Below are 17,832 nucleotides of genomic sequence, written 5' to 3' on the forward strand. Positions count from 1 at the left end.
TTGGAGAATTTTATGGACGTAATAGAAAGGATCACAGAATCACAGAACCACAGAATCACTTAGGTTGCAAAAGACCTCTGAGATCATCAAGTCCAACCTATGACCACCAATCAGCACCTTGTCAACACAGAATCCCAGAATCAATTAATGCAGAGTCACAGAATCAATTAAAATGTGTGGCAGTGATGTGACAATGGTTGCCTTAACCATTGTTCCCTGATGTGTTTCCACCAGCCAGCCCTGATGGTAAATGCGCTCACTTCAGAAATTTTCATAGCACCGAGAAAACGTTTTGACCTTTCACCTTAACCACTAAGAAAAAGCAAGCCAGCAAACCCACTCCTCACCCAAAATATTCACCACACAGAGGTCAGGTCTGAAATGTTCCCGTCAGCAGCCTCTGCTCGCCCTGACTTACATTAACCCTGCAGCAGAGGGGGGTGATTTCTGGGAAACTCAGAAGGAGCGTGCAGACAACAGCACCCAGCCGAACAACTCATTATTAGCACAATTTCACTGGGAAACAACAACCTGACAGCACCTTAGTTTCTTGTGAACGGGGCACTTCACAAGAATTAATAAATGAGCTCGCGTGAGAAACAGAGAGAGAATTCGGAGAAATCAAACGAGCGCCCTCACAGATCCTCTGTGGCTCCCAGCTGCCCGCGGTGGGTCACAGAGGAGAGGTGAAGCCCACAGGAAGGGCTGGGGTTTGGGGAGCTGGTCCTGGCTGAGGGGTGGCACTGGCAAAGCAAGCAGAAGGGGCAGATCCAAGCTCATTTTGCAGCACACAGAGGGGGAGCGGGATGCGAGTGGAGCAAGGGGCTGCTCAGCACCCTGGGTTGGGTTGGGGGAGGCAGAATGGGCTGAGTCAGGGTTAGCACCTTCCAAACCCTGTCTCAGTTTCAGGGACCCATTTCCTAAACTGCTGATGACTTGTCTCAAAGCCTTTCTTGGAAAAAGCACTACTGAGTGTGAAGGCCTCTAAAGTGCCTGATGCCATTTTGGTGAAGGGTTTGGTGCTTACATCTTCATCAGTGCTGTGTGCACATCTACTACCTCCTGATACATCTCCCCAAGCTTTTCCCTTGCAAAATCAGCTCTTCCTTTGCCTAAACCTTCACCATCTGCAGCAGTTTCCCTCATTCTTTAAGCAGAGGGTGCTGAGGCCCTGGCATAAGTTCCCAGAGAAGCTGTCCCATCCCTGAAAGTGTTCAAGGCCAGGGCTTGGAGTAACCTGGGACAGTGGAAGGTGGGTGTCCATGGCAGAGGGGTTGGAAAGATCTTTAAGGTCCTTTTCAACCCAAACCATTCTGGGATTCTGTCATTAACTTACGCCACACCTCAGGAAAGACTCTCCAGTGGGACAAGTCTCCCTTTCTCCTGTCAGGCCTGACTGTCAGTTCTCACCATGTGCCTTACGGATGTGCCCAAGTGCAAAAGACACCTGGGAATAAAATTTAGCAATATACAGCAAATAATGTAGCAAAAATACAGCACTAATCTGGCCTTAATTTCTTTCCCTTTTTTCCTCCTCCTGGTCTCCTAACAGGAGTGTGGAGATTTCAGTGCTTCTGTCCACACTTCACTAAACTTTTCGCTGTATATTGCTAAATTTTATTTCCAGGTGTCTTTTGCACTGGGACATGCCTGCAAGGCACGTGGTGACAACTGACAGGCCAGGCCTGACAGGAGAAAGGTGGAACTTGTCCCACTGGAGAGTCTTTCCTGAGGTGTGGTGTAAGTTAATGACAGAATCCCAGAATGGTTTGGGTTGGAAAGGACCTTAAAGATCTTTCCAACCCCTCTGCCATGGACAGGGACACCTTCCACTGTCCCAGGTTGCTCCAAGCCCTGTCCCACCTGGCCTTGGACACTTTCAGGAATGGGACAGCTTCTCTGGGAACTTGCACCAGGGCCTCACTGCTTAAAGAATGAGAGAAACTGCTGCAGATGGTGAAGATTTAGGCAAAGGAAGAGCTGATTTAGCAAGGGAAAAGCTTGAGGAAATGTATCAGGAGGTAGTAGATGTGCACACAGCACTGATGAAGATGTAAGCACCAAACCCTTCACCAAAATGGCATCAGGCGCTTTAGAGGCCTTCACACTCAGTAGTGCTTTTTCCAAGAAAGGCTTTGAGACAAGTCATCAGCAGTTTAGGAAATGGTAGCTGTGCACACAGCACTGATGAAGATGTAAGCACCAAACTGACCTCTTCACCAAATTGTGCTGTCAGTTCTCACCACATGCTTTACAGATGTGTCCAAGTGCAAAAGACGCCTGGGAATAAAATGTCCTGGGATTTTTATGTAATGTGCCTGATTGCCCGAGAGCCAGAGATTGCCCTTCTGTTTCCCAAGGCTTTGATCTCTTATCTCTAAAGGAGGGGAAGGTGATCCTTTTCAGGAGAAGTAAGGATAAATGCATTAAAAACTAGGAGATAGTAATATAGTGGTTGTGAAAACCTTTGGTCCTGCCTTAAACATCTTGTTCTCTCTGGCTTTCCCCATCCAGATTATTTGCTGTCAGAAGCAAACAGCAATAACAAATGTCCCTTTTAGGACCCAGTACGAGAGGTTTCTGTATTGGACACAGCATTTACCAATTAATGAGTGATAAACTGCTTTGATTTACTACAGTGTATAGCCCAGAATCAAAGTTATCAGGCAAATCCTCCTACCTCCTCACCATTACATGAGATGGGCAGGCATCTGAGATCCAAATTTGGTGTCTTACTGCTCTTTCTGGCAAACTCTTTCAACTGTGTGCCTACTGAAATTGTACAGATTAAACAAAAAAAAATTGATTCCTAGGAGGAGTTTTCAAACCTGCTGTGAGTGCACACTCACTACATCAAATGCAAGAGCCTTTAACAGCTTTTCTTTTGAAGGAGGTGACTCCAAGAACCTCTGTCCCACCTCTGCAAGCATCAGCAGCATCTTCCAGCCATGATGTCCATTTCAGATTCCACTTATGCTGCAGATTCAATCTTAATACAGACCTCAGACATGGGAGGACACAATGGTGAGGGCTGTTGGCAGAAAGGAACAAAATTCAGACATCCAAATCTAAAACTGAAAACTAAAAAAAAAGTCAGCCTCACAGTCATCTTGCCTTTAGAGTACCCTCTAGAGGAGTGAAAAGGATAACAAAGATAAATGCAAGCATACTGGAAATCCTGGTGATCTCTTAACTTCTGTGACCTCCCTGGGCAGTGCCTTCTACTGATTCCAAATGAAACCAACCAAAAAGTCTTTCAATTGGCAAGACAGAGGATGTATAAATACACAACAAAAAGATCCCAATGTCATTGAGATGGATTCTCCATCCTTGGAACCATTCAGAAGCTGCCTGGACATGGTGCTGGGCACTCAGGTCTCTGTGGCCCTGCTTGTGCAAAGAGTTTGGACAAGGTGACTTCCAAAGGTGCCTTCCCAGCTCAGAGGTTCTGTGTCTCTGTGATTTCTAAGCTGATTTTTGTCTGTTGATTTTGCTTCAGGTTTTCCCTGTGCTATTAATTAATGTCACCAAAAGGGACAGAAGTGGTCCTGCAGCCCTCCAGGAGCAGGCACTTTGTCTCCAGTTGTGGTTAAGAATAATTGGAGTGGCTTTGGAGTGGCTTTCCATGGTCCCCATTTTAGGGGGAATTATCAGGGGTGGTGTCTCTGCAGGAGTCAGAGGGGGGATATTGATTTCACACAAACAAAGGGAGACTGTTCTCCAGGACAGCAGAGGAGCTTCCAATCACAAGGGACTTTGCATTTTCCCAGCAGTTCCAAAGCAGCTCACCTCTCATGCAGTGTCACCTGGAGGCATGCTCACATACCACGAACCCTTTGTGGATGTCTTCACCCACTCCCACCCCTCAGCCTCTTTGCCCCCATCACTCTGATCACTCAGCCCTTCACAGGGCCATTTCCTATGAAAATGATTCCTCTTACAGGCAAAGGGCAACCCTATTTTTTTTGTTGTCTTTTCATTTGTCGGTTTGTTTGTTTTTTTTTTTTTCCTTTTCATTTTTGCTTTGCTTGTGTTTCTTACATGCAGGCTGTTGTGCTGCTCTGGCTGAGAGCACTGAGGTGATGGGTTGAGTCAGCAAAGTGAGGAAACCATAGCCTGGAGTGACAGGCAGAGGGTACCTTTTCTGGGAAAAATAAGCCCGAAAAAGGACCCACATTAACAGAGGATTAACCCTTAAAAACCAATAACCTGTTGCATATTCATACACCTCATACATGATGCATAAATTCCATTCACACACAGGATTCTGTCTGGTCAGTGTCAGCTTCTTCCTCCTAATCCTGACAGTGTCTTCAGAGCTGAGCAAGGTGGGAAGTTAATTTCTGATAATGGAGCAATAAATTCCCTTTCTCTGAAAGAGTCAGGTGCCCTGTGACTGCTATCTCAGAGACAGGAGACAGGCAGAGGGTGGAAACCAGCAGGTGACGGCAGGCAGAGGCTTTGCCTCCCTCAACCTGTGCCCTAAAATGCATTTTATACACATGCTTAAATTAATTATCTTGAGTGCTGCTGACAAACCAGAGCATTGAGCCCAAAATGACACATAAAAAACGTTGAAACTTTATAAAATCAGAGATGAGCAAACTTTATGGGCTGGGAACACATTTAACATCATATATTCAGCTGATCCTCAACATGAGACTAACAGCCTGAAGGATTTTTTAACACCAGCCCCACAGCTGATTTATTTCTCTTTATGGCTTGAAAGGGACAACACAAATCTCCAGTCAAGGAGTTCCCAGGAAGTCAAGTCAGGCTGGACCCTGTGGAAAGATTTACTCAACGTTTTCTGGTGAAGCCTGGCAGATGGGCATCGTCACACAGCATTTTGCAAGCGGTTTGATTTGCTCACTGCATTTCCTGTCCTCTTCTGGGCATTGTGTAACCTCCAGCTGGGCAGACATCTCATGGAACAGAGATTTGGGAGTGCTGGACCTGCTCTATGGTAAAAGGGATGAAGTGCTCTCCGCTCCTTTCTAAGCAGTTTTGTTTTTTATCACTGCTAGAAGAGACTGAAATGTAAATTAAACCTCATGGTAACATGCAGTGCACTCTTGTGGAAGAAGTAGAAACCTTTGAGGATAGAACTAAAAAATACAAAAATCTCTGAAAATAACTTGACCTGCTATATTTTTTCTTTATTCTTCAAACACATTAATTAATTCATTTCAATTAATTCATTTCAATGAATTCAAAGCACAGACCAAGAAGAATATTATATCTGCTTTCACAGCAGTTATTAATTATGTTCCCTTATTATTTCCCCCACCACCTCCTCTAAATTAAGAATAAATTACAAACAACTACCCTTAAAAAACAAACAACAGAGCCCAAATATTTTGAGAATGAAACTCTTCAGAAAGGCCCACTGCCCAGGCAAAATGCTCAATCAGTTTTGGATTTTTTTTTTTTTTTTTGTTCTTACTGCAAATGTGGGTGGTTTTCAAATACAGGAAAGAAAACACGATGGCTTGTGGTGATATTTTCCACCAGAAAGATGCAGCTTTAAGGGCGTTTGGTTTCCAGATACCTCCACCCACAGGAGTGGCCTCACCTACTGTAGAACCTGATTAGTTGTAGAGTTGAGTTAAATGACAATAACAATGCTCAGCAGTCATGGTGTGGTTCAGTGGAAGCTCTGTGTAGCTGGGTAATTATCCTGAGTGTGGGTAATTAATATGGCAGCTGCCTCCCAGACCACAGAGCTTTAAAATTATATGCTGTGGGAAAAAAAAGGAAAAAAAAAAAAAGGAGTGGAAAGAAGTGGAGAATCTGTTCTCTGTATCCCTGGTGGACTGGATGGAGTTGAAGATGTCCCTGCTCATTGCAGGGGGTGTGGACTTTACAGCCTTAAAAGATCCTTTCCAAATCCAACCCATGCTCTGCTTCTGTGATCCCATAAGGAGAAATGGGTTTAAATCCCACCAGGGAAAGTTTAGGCTACACACGAAGAGCAGTGAGGGACAACTTTGGGACAGACAGGTGTGGACCTCACCAGAGGTCTGGAGTGACAAGATGGGTGAATGTCCCTTCAGAAAGCGCTCCTGCTGATTTATTTTCCCTTGCAGCAGGTGTTGGAATCCTTGGCTTGTCTTGCCAACAATTTTCCCTGATCTGAGATCTTGTTCTTGCACAGTCAGATGTTTTGCTGGGGGAGGATGCAGGATCAAACCTTCTGCCAGATTGGAGGTGTGAAAAATGCGTATTTCATGATTGGCTTTTCACAAATATTAAAATGAATGTTATATGTGTTGTGTTAGAAAGTAATGCTGTATTAATTCTCTTAAGTAGTCTGTTAAATATAGTTTTAGGTAATAACAAAATGTTAAAATAGAAACTATGCTATGTAGGATACTTTTTTTCTAAAGAAAGGACTCACAGTGAGACAGCAGCCACAGGACACCTGAATCTTTCAGAGGAAGAGAATTTGTTGCTCCATTATCAGGAGAAATGAACTTCTTCCCACCTTGCTCAGCTCTGAAGATGCTGTTAGGATTAAGAGGAAGAAGTTGACACTGCCCAGACAGAATCCTGTGTTTGAATGGAATTTATGCATCATGTATGAGGTGTAGGAATATACAACAGGTTATTGTTTTTAAAGGTTAATCCTCTGTTAACGTGGGTCCTTTTTGGGCTTATGCTGCCCAGAAAAAGGTACCCGGACGTCCATAACTCTTTGTTTCTATTGTCTCATATTGTCCTAAGTTGAATTGTCCAAATTATTATTACTCTAATTATATTACTATTGTTATAACCATTTTATTACTATTAAACTTTAAAAATTTTATAAGCAAGTGATTGGCATTTTTCACAGAGATAAGTGGCCTGGTGCACTGTCTTGTGTGTGATGCATGGACAGTAACTCTGAGCCTAAATATTTGCACACCTGCCAAGTTGCTAAAGGCAAAGGGATCCTCATGGAGCCACCTGCTCTGTCGCGCTCTGACCCCCAGATCATGGAATCACAGAATCCCAGAATGGTTTGGGTTGGAAAGGACCTTAAAAACCATCTCATTCCAACCCCCTGCCATGGTCAGGGACACTTTCCACTAGACCAGGTTACTCAGAGCCCCATCCAGCCTGGTCCTCAGCATTTCCAGGGATGGGATGTGACCCATGTGAGAGAAGCAATGGGGTCAGGGAATGGGGGACACACCGTGGGGCTGCATCCCAGCTGGGGATAGGCCAGTACAGCACCCAAAGCTTGCACCCAGCCCAAGGGCAGGAGATATGCTCCTCTAAACATCAGATTCCTGTGCAAATTTCAGCAACCGCATCAGCCACCAACAGAGCTGAAAACTGAAGCTTGGGATGGGTATACATGGAGTTTTGATTATCTACAACTTGCCGTCAGCTGGGGTGAAAGAATCTATTCTTTTTGTATACTTTTGGTATCAACAGCCCAATATAATGGACTCTGATGCAGACAGGAAGGATGATGTGTAAGTTAATGGGGTGTGAGCAATTAAAATGCAAAATCATCTGCCTCACTAAATGTCTTTTTCTCTCCTGCCAGTGACAGGAATAGGTGTTACAGACTAATTGTCTCAGAAAATAGGAAAGAACCACTCTTTGAAAGCAATTCATTTCCCCTGATTTCCAAAATCCCAACAGCCTTTCCCTTTGCCTCACCTCCCTTTTCTTTATTTTAATGCATAATTTACATTTTAGAGACCAGCATCAAGGGCAAAATAATCACAATTATACTCAAAGGGCCATCCCAGCCTGCTCAAAGTGAACACTTACAGACCCTAAAGTTTCTAAGTACCTCATTTGGGTGATCTCAGACAAAACATCTTTCACAGAACTGGCATGTGTGGTGTTCTGTACATCAGCCTTGTAGAGAAACACTATTTGAGATTCTTCACTGAAGCCTTTGGAGCCACAGAAGGCGGCTGAACATGGCCTCATGTTTTCTGTGGGTACACCAGGGAGCTGAAGGACATTTTTAGGTCTCCTTGCTATAGCTGTGATCAAATTGATCTGTCTCTCAGCAAAGCCCACGGGTCTCACAGAGCTGGTGTGGCCTGTAGGATAGGGAAATTTCCCACTCTCTTCTCCAGAATCCCTTGCCACCACATTTCTGGGGTTTCCTTTCCTTCCCGTGGCTCCTCTCCCATGTTCCTGGACCAGTTTCCTGCTCCAGATCCGCCCATCCATGACCTCCAGCATCCCACCTGTTCTGACAGCACAGGAGGACACCAGGATTCCTGGGGAGCTCAGAAGGTCTCCTAGGGAACATCTTGAGCAAAACTCACTTTTGACACCCTCAGCCCCTGAAAGGGATGCACCAAACAGGTACCACCCATCCTTCTTCCCCACAACAACCTGGTCTGAGGTTCCTAACAGAGCCAAGGACATAACACAGTGGGAGAGATGAATGAAGAAAGGACTTCTCCGCAGACACTCCCTCTGCACCCCTGTGGAAAACGCCACTTGTTTTTAAAATTTTAAAAGTTTAATTGTAATAAAATGGTTATAAAAATAGTAATATAATTAGAGTAATAATAATTTGGACAATTTGAATTAGGACAATATGAGACAATAGAAACAAAGAGTTATGGACAGTCCGAGTACCTTTTTCTGGGCAGCATAAGCCTCAAAAAGGACCCAATTAACAAAGCATTAACCCTTAAAAACAACAACCTGTTGCATATTCCTACACCTCATACATGATGCATAAATTCCATTCAAACACAGGATTCTGTCTGGGCAGTGTCAGCTTCTTCCTCTGAATCCTAATGGTGTTGTCCTGGCTGAGCCAGGCAGGAAGAAGTTCATTTCTCCTGATAATGGAGCAATAAATTCTTTTTGTCTGAAAGATTCAGGTGTCCTGTGGCTGCTATCTCGCTGTAAGTCCTTTCTTTAGGAAAAAAATTATCCTACATAGCATAGCTTCTATTATAACATTTTGTTATAACCTAAAACTACATTTACCACACTACTTAAGAGAATTAATACAGCATAACTTCCTAACACAACTCATATAACATTCATTTTAATATTTGCGAAAAACCAATCATAAAATACGCGCATTTTTCACACAACCCCTCAGCAACCCCCCCTGCCAGTCACGACAACAACGCTTTGCAGCCTGGACAAAAAAAAAAAAAAAAAAAAAAAAGAAAAAAAAGAAAAAAAAATCAGATTGTCCTGTTTGATTATTTTGGGAAAGATCACTGCAGGCAACAGGGATCCCAGCCCTAAGGGACATCGCGCCCAAACAGAGGACACCGGGGGCGTGGAGGGGGTGGTGCCGAGGACGAGGAGGAGGAGGAGGAGGAGGAGGAAGAAGAAGGGCGGCCAGGGCAGCCCCCGTGGTGGCTGCGGGCGGCCCGGAGAGCGCTGCTTCCTTGCGGGGGCGGCGGGAGCGCTGAGCCGGGCTGGGCTGTGCTGAGCTGGGCTGTGCTGAGCCGAGCCGGGCTGGGCTGGGCTGGGCTGGGCTGGGCTGTGCTGAGCCGGGCCGGGCCGGGCTGAGCCGGGTTGGGCCGGGCTGGGCTGGGCTGTGCTGAGCCGGGCCGGGCTGGGCTGAGCCGGGCCGGGCTGGGCTGAGCCGGGCCGGGCTGGGCTGTGCCGGGCCGGGCTGGGCTGAGCTGAGCCGGGCTGGGCTGGGCTGGGCTGAGCTGAGCCGGGCGGGGCTGGGCTGGGCTGTGCTGTGCTGTGCTGAGCCGGGCTGGGCTGGGCTGGGCTGGGCTGTGCCGGGCGGAGCTCTGCAGAGCCGGGCTGGGCTGGGCTGTGCCGAGCTAAGTTTGTCTGTGCCGGGCTGAGCCGAGCCGGGCTGTGCGGGCAGGACTGGGTTCAAGCCAAGCCAAGCAGAACTGAGCCGAACAGGACTGATCCGAGCCGAGCCGAGCCGCGCTGCGCGGGCAGCAGGTACCGCGGGCGGAGCGGGATGCGCGGGGGATGCAGGGCCGGGCCGGGCAGGGTGTCCCGCTGCAGGGCGATGTGCCAGGGCCGAGAGCACATCTCCGAGAACAGGAGAACCTGTGCAGCAGCACCGGGAAAGTTGAGGGCGCTGCTTGGTGCATTTCAGCGTCCCTTGCTCCGCTGCAGCCATGGGCGCTGCTGTTTCGGGGTTTTAAAGGCGATCACTTGGCGTTTGTCCGGAGAGCTGTGTTTTATTTATCATTTTACCTTTAAATAAGAGTTTAAATTGCTTTCGGCTTCTCCACCTGGTTCATCTTGCGAGTGTTTGTGGTTTCGCCATCGCATTTTCCTGCCTTTAAAAGAGAGCGTTGTTCTCTCCCGTGTAGCTTCGTGTAACAGAGAGAAGGGGAAAGTGAGAAACATAATGAAACAACTACAATGAAACAACGAGTACAAACAGCTTTAGTCAACAGAGTGAACCAACTGGGGAAGATATAGAGGGAAAACCCTTTCTCCTGCTGGGCTCAGCGATGATTTGTAGGTGTTTCACGGTTACAGCAGTGTGTGATAGGACAGACAGACAGAAAAGTAGTTTTAGAGGCTTTGCCGCAGTTCAGCGGCTGGGTATGTATCACTTTGGGGTCGAGTTTGTAATGTTCTTGCGATAAGTTTGAGGGCAGATTTGGGCAGTTTAAGAGGAATGAAGCCTCCTTCCCTCCTGCACCGCTCGGGCTGCGTTTCCTTTCGGAGGAGGGACTGAAACCCAGCCCGACTGAATTCTCTGCTACACACTGAACTCGAGCACAGCTAAACTCTTGGGTGTAATCAGAGCCTTTCTACCAGGCAAGTAATCAACTTCTCAGCTACACTTTAATCTCCAGGAGTGTGATACTTTTCAGAGAAGAAAGCTTTTTTTTTTTTTTTTTTTTTTTTTTCCATTTGTGCCGATGAAAGAACAGTAGCAAAAAAAAAAAAAAAAACCCAAACCGACTTCAGCAGCTGAAAGCCACTCAATTGAGTCATGCTAACAGCAGATTATTTAGTAGGGTTACTAGGACAGGAAGAGATAAAGTTTCACTGAACTTGTTATTAAAAAAAAAAAAACCAACAAAGGCGGGGGGAGCAGCAGAACTATTTGCAGTGAAAAGGGCAATGTTCAAACTTTTGTGTTCTTGAACAGCCAAGTCCTTGAGGCCCTGCATGTGTGGGGTTCTTTTGTATTTCTCTTTTTATCCTTCTTTCCAATTGAAGAAAGGACTCCACATCTCTGTTGAGGCCACCAGGCACTGTGAGTTTCTGGGGAATGAGCTTTAGGAGCAGAGTTGAGGGAGTAGCAAGGAGCTCCTGCTCCAAGGAGGTTCTTGTCCCACCTGGATGTGGTGGAGCAGGACTGCATCCAGCTGGAAGTACCAGGATGCTCCTAGGATGCTGCTTGCCTGGAGTTCACCAGGGAGCTGCCCTTCCTGAACTCCTGACATCAGAATTGAATCTGAATCCCAGCATTGTTGCCTCTGCCTCTTTTTTGCTGTCTCGGCTGGACATGAGACTTTGGTGTCTGCCAGACACCACTTTGGTGTCTCTTTACTTTCCAAGGCCCCCTGAGCCCTGCTGGACCCCTCATTTCCCTCACATGCCTCTTTACCCAAGCCCTGTGTGGACATGAGGTGAATTAAGCAAGTGATGCTCAGCCTGTGCAGAGGTTTTGGCCTGGAAGGAGAATCCCTGCCTTAAAATGATGCCACAGTTGCACTGGTACAGGCAACACAAAGTTTACTTGGACTTTCCCCTCACTTTTACATGTATTTTATTATTTGTTTTTTAAGGCCTTATTGAAGATTTAGATCTCCCTCCTGAACCTCTACCCTGCAGTTCAGCAGCCCCCTGTGCCCAGGCTGGTTTTGTGCTCATGTTGCTACACTGGGGAAACCTTTTCATTTTCTTTTTCCACCTCGAGGTTATTACACTGCCAGGGTGGAGCTAACTAAGCTCTTTTGTCCCTGCCTCAAGTGTGTTTCCTCTCAAAGAAAGTTACTTGCTTGACTCTCAGAGCTTCTCACAGGAGCAACATGTGCCTCAGTATCCCGTCAGAGATGGAGAGCTCAAAGGAAAGAGGGAGAGGCAGGGAAGGAGGGATGGAGGGAACAAGAGAAGCAGCTTAGCTTTCCCAACCTGCCAAATTTTTATTTTTCTTCATTGGGATATTTTGCAGCTTAGTCTCTGTTTCCACGTGCTCTGAAGGAAGTGATGTGGTGAATATAACTTCTGATGGCAACTTTTTTGGTTTCTTCTCTTATTACCTGAGTTTAATAGCAGAGAGCTCTGTAGCAGCTTAGGAGGGAGGTGAAGGATGAAGCATTTTCCAGGGTTTGGCCAGGAGAGCTGTTCTGCTCTTGGCTTTTTTAATGCATGTGCTTGTGGATCCAAGTTATAACACTTGGCTGCAAGTTCTGCTGTTGCTTCCCATTTTGCTGAAGCCAGGATTTGTGTAAACAGAGTGTTGTTCTTTGCTCAAGCTTTGAGAAAGTGACTCCTAAACTAGAAAAGGAAGAGAAAGTCAATACAGGAATATGAACATCCTAAACCTGTGTGTGTGAAACCATGGAAAGGATTAATCAGAGCCTTGTGCCTGTGGTCACAGGTACCAGGAGCTCTGCACAGCTCCCTCCCAGGGCTGCTCACGGGCCTGTTCTCACACAGAAACGTTCCCCAGGTCACTCTGGTGATTGACATTGGAAGCAGCCAGCAAACACGCACTGACAGTGTGTTTCCATCCCGTGCTGTTGTTCTCTCTTTGCCTCCTTGCCTTGCATCCAGCTCCTGCTTGGGAGGAAAACATTGGCAAAGGCAGCCCAAGCAGCAAACCCTTCTCTGTAGCCAACTGCACGGTGTTTTTATTGTATCATGGCTTGTTTGTGTCAATTTTGTGATTTATCTGCATCGTTGCTTCCTTGTGTTAATATTGTTATTTATCGGGCCTGTTGGAGATTTTTCATCTCTCCCCACCAGCCAGATCACATCCAACAGAGATAACATTTATTAACTGTGATGGTGAGGGTGGAAGGGACCCAAATTACTTTGCAAATCACACCCAGCTGTGTTAGCAATGGACAATTCCTCTGGTTGCTATCATACCTTTTAGCAACACCATTGCTTAGGAGTGGTTTTCTGGGCAGAGTGGTGAAATCCCTTTTGGGGGTGTTTTTATTTCTACCTATGTGTAAGAACATGTGCTGTGTTTGGGGCAGAAATGCTGAGTGGAGTAAATGTGCAGTTTTAAAGGATGTACCCAGGGTGAGATGAAAAGAAGCTGGTGCAGCTTTCACTAAACTGTGCCCCGTCTCTGTCACCACATGTGTAGTGAGGATGTAGGGCTCAATTATCTCTCCAGTGAATTTCCTGATATTTATATGAACTGTAAAGACCCATGAGATGTCCAGGGGATGAGCTCAATGTGACATATTTCTGGTTTGTTTCTTTTTTTAATGGTCATTTCCACCTCACATTTGACCCATTTTGGGCTGGATTATTTCTCAGTAATCAGCTGCATCAATTGTTACAGCATTTAATTTGCTTGGCATTCATTGTGGAGCAGCGTATCCTCCTTTCCTGATCATCCCACTTATCTGCAGGAAATAAAAATAGCCAGAGCATTTGTGTAGGAAATACCAGTGCTAAAAGACAAAAATGTTTCTGGTTGATAAACAAGTGAGAAGAGGGAGGTGATGGATCTTGGGCCATCATGATCATGGATGATATTCAGCCTGATTCTGTTAGAATCATAGATCACAGAATGGTTTGGGTCAGAAGGGTCCTTAAGTTCATCCAGTTTTCCCCCTGCCACGGGCAGGGACACCTCCCACTATCCCAGGTTTTCCAAACCCTGCTCAACCTGGCCTTGGACACTTCCAGGGGTTCTTAATGAGAAATCTGCATCCATTTACCAAAATATCACCTCCTGACATAGGCAGGGAACCCACAGACATGAAAAAGATCCGTTTTCATCCAAGGTTACCAGACCATGGAGAGTTAAAGGAAAGTATTTGATGTGACATCTAGAGGAGGAAGTTAGAACATCTTCCATGATACTTAAAAAAATCTTAAAGATACTTAAAAAAATGGCATTTAAAAAGTTTTTGTACTTTTCACATGATAATTATCAATACATTTGTCAGTGGGAGGACTGTTCCTAGAATTAAAACTGCCCTGAGAGGAGAGAGGGATGAGATCACACATGAATCCATAAAAATAATTCTATATACATCTACATTCTTACCTACAATGTGTATGAGTGAAAGCAAACTTAGCACAGATAATGGTACATATAGAAGTAGAAAAGGTGAAAGGAGGAGATGGGAAGAAGGAGGAGGTGTTGCAGCCTTGTGTGTAGCCAAATTCCAGCTCTTCTTGGGCACACTGAGCTGCTCCCTGGTGAAGTGTTACAACAGCAGGATCTAAGCTGGAAGCATCAGGGTTTACAGACTCAGATGGCTTTGGAGGACAAGAGAAATTGAGGAGTTTTCCTTTCCAAAACACTGAAGATGGTCAGTTTTGGGGGTTTTTTTTAGGTTTTTTAATGGAAAATATTTTGTTCCACAACAAAGATGTTTTGATTCTGAGCTGTTATTGTGTCTTGTAGGAATTTAGTTAAAGATGATGGGTGCATTTCCATTCAGTTGTTTCCTGCAAAGTGCAAGGTGACATCTTCATGTGGTGCAGAAAGGTGTTGGCTCTGTCTCCAGTGTCCATGGCAATAGTGATCAGGGAAGATGTGGATCTGTGGATAAATCTGGTTGGCAGAAAGAATGAGGATATGTGGGAACCTTAGGGATGAATCATTATGATTAATTTGCTTTGTCAAAATATTCAGACCCTACAGCAAAACCCATCATTTTCCTTCAGAAAATACCCATATTTTTAGTTGGAAAAAGGAAAGTCCTTATGCTTGCCAGAATTTTCTATGGCAACCAAAAGCACTTCTCACCACCTGCTGCCCATGGGTTTCACCATTTAGAAAGGCAGGAAAATGATGTTTGGAAAGGTGATCCCAGACATTGGTAGTAACTTGGGAGAAGGTGTGAGTGTGCCTGCAGAAGTGAACCCTGAGCTGAGGAGGTGATCTAGACCTCACATTTGTCAGGAATGCAATCAGAGGCAGGAAAACACCTGAGTGGAAAAAAAAAAAAAAAAACCTGAGAAAAAGGTGTAAGGAGGTGGGTATAAGATAAGTCTGTGGTGAGAGGAGTGTGTGGGGCTGGAACAGCTCGTACAGGCTGTTCCAGCCCCACACACTCCTGCAGAAACATGAAGGTTTAAGGTATAGATTCAGCTGTGTTCATGTTGGAATTCAGGACATTCCTCTGGCTGTCCTGGACTGCCAAGACCCTGCCAGGGGGCTCAGAGACCCTGGCACAGAGCCCAGCATGCCTGTGATTTTTATTATGACCCACGGAGCAAATTACCAACCTTAAATGAAGATCTGCAGGCCACGACAGTTTAAGTAGAATGATAGTGAATTTATCATGGGGTGAAAAATAGATTTTTTGGCATTTTTAGAATGAGGGTTCGGGGTCAAGATGGAGGAATCTCAGCGTGTCCAGCCTTTCTCCTTCTTCTTCTTCTTGGCCTCCATCTTCTGGGTGATGTTGGCACTTTTGGATTGGTTTAAGGTAGAAGCTCACTGTCTAACATAGTTGATAGGTATTGGTAAATTATTGTAAATAATGTACACATAGTTTTTAGTATAAAAAGATAACACCACCCCAAGGCAGGCAGAATGCCTCTGACTGTCTTGCTGAGTGGACCTTAGCTGGACAGTAGCAAGAATTTTATAGATAAGAAACAATATACAACCTTGAGACTGAGAAATGAAGAGCTCTGACTCCTTCTTCGACCTTTGGGCTGGGAAAAGAGACTTTCTAACACATCTTGGGGTCACTCTGAGCAGCAGAAGCCCCAAGATGTTTAGGTCTGGCACATGTTACCGAAGGGCTTTGGTGGTAAAGATATGGCTGATGAAGCAGTGGAGGATCAGAGCAATGTACAGGAGCAACCTGCTCTAGTCCAAAGTGTCCCTGCCCATGGCAAGTGATCTTTAAGATCCTTTCCAATCCAAACCATTCTATGATTCTGTGACGTGTGAGGCATTTGGAAGATCCAGGAAGAGTACAGCAGGCAGCTTAAACCCTGAAGATCATCGCTAAACCAAGCACAGATTCCTCCTCTGTCATCACACTGGGGTGTTTTACTGCAGAGCAGCCACCCACCCAGGCCAGGAAGTGCAATTCCTGCCTCAAATGTCATTGCACCACGTATTTCTGGACAAGCAAATAAACCCAGTCCATCCCAACAAGCAGAAGGGCTGTCCCACCACTGTCAATGCCCCCATTTATGGATATGTGTATGGATTTGGTGTAGCTCATCTCGGGGATGCAGGGATGGAGCGTGGAAGAGGATTCTCAAAGCAAACTAGTCATAGGGCTTTGGCTGAGTTGTTTTGTGAAGTTGTTCTGGGGTTTTCTGTGAGTGAGGAACCCTTCTGACAAATGTTCTCCCAGCTCTGGGCTGACAGCAAGGTTTTTCTTGGGTTTAGTAGGGGGATATTTTATCTCTGTCTGTCCTCATTGGTGCAGTAACTCATCACTTTGTACTCAGTTCTTTGGGATTAAACACACAACAGCAGTTGCCTCATTTGGGCTAAATGACTGTTGGAGAGGCCCTAATCTATACAAACTGCCCAGATATGCGGCCTTAATTTTATTTTTTAACCCAAAAAAACCCCAAAAAAGTAAAACAGAGAGAATTGCTAGAGCGTGGCAGCATAACTGTCATAGAATCATTGAATCACAGAATGGTTTGGGTTGGAAGGCTTCTTCAGGACTGTTCCAACCCCCCTGCCATGGTCAAGGACACTTTCCAGTAGACCAGGTTGCTCAGATCCTGGCCTGGAACCCTTCCAGGGATGGGGAAGGAGGTCACACACTCTCACATAATTTCCTGAGCCATGCAGGTGTGTCAAGGCTTTGTCTTGGTACAAGTGAAGACCAGATTCAGCTGAGTGTTTTAATGACCTTTTTAATGATTTTGTAAATAGCAGATATATATATATATATATATATATATATATATATATATATAAATATAATATGACTATATATATAACTATATATATAAAACTATATATAACTATATACACGCACACACACACATATATATATAATATAACAATCCCCAGGGATACTCAGGGACACCAGACCCAGCAGCAGGATGGGTGTCACCTTCCCATAAGGGCCAAAATTTGGGATCACCCAGTGCCATAAATCCCCAGGAACCTGACTCTAGATTGTTCTTGGAGCAGAAGTTTAACTTCTATTTTGTTTTAAATCTAAACTTATACATGATTAATTTTACACTTGGATCTGAGCATTTTCTTCTGAGGAGGTTTTTGATGTGGTGGTTTCACTTTGCTGTGCAGTTTCTGTGTGCTGATGAGGCTGCTCCTCTTCCTCACTAAATCAGGAGCAAAATCAGGGACAGCTGAGGTGGGAGGAGAGCCTGGGTGAGAGGGGAGGCATTTTGGGGCTATGTCCAGAACAGAAAGAGCAGCTGAGGCTTGTGGAGATCTGCTCTGACTTGTGAATGGGATTTGAAGAAGGTTATCCATGGAAAACAGAGACAAGTGCAGCTGTGGGAGTCACTGCTGCTTGTCTTGAAGGATTTTGCATGTGCTGAGGGCTGAATTTACCCAGGTTTTCCCCTCCCACCCTTACAGTAACACTTGCTATTTATGTTTTGATTTACAACATGGGTGAAATAGTAAAAATGTGCATCCTCCAGCTTCCGTTTTCAGCTGCCCTGTCCCTCCTCCCCCTCATGCCAGGGGAGGCTGTCAGCTACAGACATTGTTATTAAAACAATTAAAACATTGGTTGAGCCAATAAAATTCCA

At 45.3% G+C, this 17,832-nt stretch overlaps 1 protein-coding gene across 1 annotated transcript in view; it reads left to right on the forward strand.

The window, feature by feature from the left end:
* Nucleotides 1-9,850: 9,850 nt before the first annotated feature.
* PRKCQ (protein kinase C theta) overlaps nt 9,851-17,832 on the forward strand; it is a 58,237-nt gene continuing 50,255 nt past the window's right edge. Inside the window, exon 1 of the mRNA XM_058806158.1 lies at nt 9,851-9,894. The gene's annotated coding sequence lies outside the window, so the exon portion shown is untranslated. The remainder of the gene's footprint in view (nt 9,895-17,832) is intronic.

Source organism: Ammospiza caudacuta, chromosome 5, assembly GCF_027887145.1.
Source record: "Ammospiza caudacuta isolate bAmmCau1 chromosome 5, bAmmCau1.pri, whole genome shotgun sequence".
Lineage (NCBI taxonomy): Eukaryota > Metazoa > Chordata > Aves > Passeriformes > Passerellidae > Ammospiza > Ammospiza caudacuta.